Source organism: Cucurbita pepo, unplaced genomic scaffold (assembly GCF_002806865.2).
Source record: "Cucurbita pepo subsp. pepo cultivar mu-cu-16 unplaced genomic scaffold, ASM280686v2 Cp4.1_scaffold000243, whole genome shotgun sequence".
NCBI classification, from domain to species: domain Eukaryota; kingdom Viridiplantae; phylum Streptophyta; class Magnoliopsida; order Cucurbitales; family Cucurbitaceae; genus Cucurbita; species Cucurbita pepo.
Window position 1 is genome coordinate 31,484 of NW_019646497.1, and position 3,518 is coordinate 35,001.

At 43.1% G+C, this 3,518-nt stretch overlaps 1 long non-coding RNA gene across 1 annotated transcript; it reads right to left on the reverse strand.

The window, feature by feature from the left end:
* Positions 1-726: 726 nt before the first annotated feature.
* Positions 727-2,953, reverse strand: LOC111784616. Its single transcript, XR_002813565.1, has 3 exons — positions 2,671-2,953; positions 2,521-2,591; positions 727-844 (listed from the first exon to the last, which is right to left on the reverse strand). It is a non-coding gene; the product is annotated as an uncharacterized LOC111784616 (long non-coding RNA).
* Between the last annotated feature and the right edge of the window lie 565 nt (positions 2,954-3,518).

Here is a 3,518-nt window from a genome sequence, read left to right on the forward strand (position 1 = left end):
GATTTAATTAACAAAAGCTTTGTTATCAAAATAGAATCAAGGGCATCTAAATTTGTTTTAGAAAAAATGTCAAGAATCTTGTGTCTAAACAAAGTTTTGGTAGATGGCAAGCCATTTAATCTTGCTTCGACTTCCAAATTTTGCCTATAAAAGGGGTCGAAAACCCCTTGGCAGATTACCTCTCAAGAGAGTTCTTACTCTCGAAGAAAAACTCTCCCTAGCCAACCTCATTCTCCAGTGATGACCGGTAAGAAAGCAACAGAAAAAGGGAAGAAGCCCATTGCTTCTTCAAACACACCTACTCCAATGACGTCCGATAGCTACGCAATGGATGCTAGTTTCACATTGGTGACCAGGTCTAGAGCAAAGCTTTCTAAAAAAAAGGCGGGGGTTATCACTCCGACGAGACCTTCTACCTCTTCAACACGGCCATCTGCCGCTACTTCATCGAGACCTACTGTCTCTTCCACTTCAAAGGGACCTTCTGTCCCCTCAACCTACTCGGACGCGGTTGTTCCCATTCGATTTTCTCCAGTTCCTGAAATCATGTCACAACCCAAAATACATAATCTTCAAGCCGTGACTAACAAGGAATATGACATGTAATGTATAAACAAGAAATTTAATAAAAATCATTTATTTCAAAAGAATTTCATTTATTTAGTAAGAAAAACGTTTCTTTACTAAAAGAACATATGTGCCTAGGTAAAAACAAGAAAAGAAGAAAAACATGAAAGGCAAAGTGTTCTATTTAGTAAGACTAGACTGACGCCCCGGGTCACGCCTCCTCTGTGACAACCCACATCGATCAACGCGCCCTCTCTTGACTCGACGCCTCACGTACCTGAAAAAAAAAAGGTATAACTAGAATGAGTATAAAAGAATTATACTCAGTAAGCCACCTACTTATAGGCTCTTATCGCATCCTAATCTTAACAACCCCCCACGGACTCTACAATAGCTCTAGGACATCTGGTTTTCGTCTTAGGACCTTGGGACTTGCCCCTCCCGACAACTTGGTTCTTTGTCCTTTCATTTAAAGATTTTTAAGAACTCCCTTATGCTAACCTGTGTAATGACTGGTGTCCTACGAGTAGCTACCTCGGCATGGCTCTGAGACTATCTGGTAACTTACCTAGGAAGTGAGCTGCAACCCCCTAGGCCCATGACAGTCCCCCTGGTCGGGGAGAGCTACCCCCCTTAACCCATCCAGCTAAATGGTCTATACGACGTGGGCACACGTTTCCCATGCTAAAATGGCTAAGAATAGTCGGATTCTGATCAGGAACCCCCTTTTCCCCCACGAAGCTATGACACCAATCACACACCAGTAGCCTAAGGGTACCCTAGTGGGCTTCATACGCCGTGGTGGTCTGTTGCTCTACTAGGGAAAGGATTAGATCTAGTACCTTAGTACCTAGTTACACTAACCAAGAATCCCTAGACTTAATCATAATCGCGAGTCATGAAAATTAACTGAGTACGTACATAACTATTATCCAAAATCCTCAAACACATTTCATGCAAAGTAATCATACAAGCTCAACGGGGTGATAACATCCATCAACTCCCGGAGCACAGAGTTCGCAACTTCCCATCCTACATTCAGCACGAAAATATACATATGCATAATAAACGGGAACTAAGAAAACATATCAGCAGTATCCAAGTAACTCTCATAACAAATCACAACATACATCTAACTTTCAATATTCTATAACCTACGATCATTAACGGAAAGCTACAACCTAAGATATTCAAACTAGCATGCATGCATTCCAAGCGGTTCCTACAAGTATTACTTCCTAAAATTCCGTGTGGTGACTTACCTGCATGGCGCGTGCCCTTACGCAGCGTTTCTACACACTTGGCGTATTGAAAGATGGTGATTTTTCCTCAATTAGGTTCTATTTCATATAAAATGGGTTTAGGATTGGAATCAGGGAAAAAAATAGGAAAACAGAAGTTGAACGAGCAAAAAATAAGCTTACACGCGCCAGCCACGCGCAGGGGAGCAACCACTCGCGGGTTCCACACGCGAGTGTCACACGCCCAAAGTTTCCTGCAGTCGCGGGTCGCAAGCTTGGTTTGGACGCAGTGGCTCGGGTGGGCCGCGGGTCGTCGGTTCGGTTTGGTTCGCCGCGCGGGTATCGGGTAAGCCGAGGAGCACGAGTCAGGTTGCAAAGCCAGGGACGCGTGTCGTAGGAGAGTTGGAGCCGTGTTTTCCCAGGCGGCACTCGACGCGTGTCCGAAGGCGATTGGCGCACGCGGCCCTCTAGCTGGTTGCCACGTGGTACGCTGGCGGCTTCTCCCTCCTCCTAGCAGAAAATCAAAGTTTTCCGATTAGTTTTCAGAGGTACTCTCCATTTTCTATCTTTCGATTCTTCATCCAAACGGAAATGGTTTCTTCAACAACGTTTTAGATCATCTATCAACCTACGTGCTAGTATTTCTTTCTTAATTTTTGCTTAGTCATACGGTGAGTTATGAGCGTCGAAAAGAGTCCGGTAACATCCTTACCGTTCTTGGAAAGGTTCTCAGATCCCGGCGTTTCGTCCGATTTCCTCACCAAAATCAGCGGCGGATTTTCCCTGGATGGAGGTAGAAGACTTAAACACTCTACTCCTAAACAAAGATCTCAGATCTTGGAGGTATAGTTTGAAATCTTACCTTGCGGGTTTTCTCTCTGATCTTGACGAAAGAGGAGAAAATCTCAACACGAGTTCTTACTTCACTCCAAGAAGGGCTCTAGAGTGTAGGTCTTAGTAGGGAATGGATTCTGTCAGCGACTCCCCGATTAAAACTCTGGCAAATCAGTTTTCTCTCTCAAACTTTCTCTCAATCCTTCTCTCTCACTCTTCTTTCTTTTGCAAGAACTCTGAGGAGGACGCTCAAGACCCCTATAATGGGCTGAGGGGTAAAATGTCCATTTTGCCCCTCGGGCGTTTTTTTTTTTTTTTTTAAACGTTACAAATCAGGACCTATTTTCAAAAATCTGTGTCTATACCAGAAGCCCTGGTAGAACCAGAACACGACGACCCAAAAATCAGCGAGGTCGTCAAGAAAGCCTATCCATCGGGATTCTTCTATATCCCGGAAGATCTTCATAAGACCAGACGGTTTTATGAATTCATTTTAGTCGACACAAAATCTATGGAAATTACTCATATTCCGAGTCGCGATGATCCTTCAAAAATCGCGTACTCAAAGTTAAAAAATTTCAAAGTCATGAATCCGACTTACTGGAATCAAGATCCATACATGGAAAAGACTTTTTTAAAACCGTTTGTTCCTCACTCCTACTCATACAGAGACTATCAGATGACATGGTTCAATGTCATTTGGTATCAAAATTATGAGCACTCATGGTTTATCCAATTTTGCCACAATGCTCATAAAATTCATTATCCATTTTGGTTCATCAAAGGGGGGAAAATATTTGGATTCCCGGTTCCAATACAGGAATCCTTCCACTACTTTATAAAAAATATATTCAAAACCCCATTTCCATTAACCAT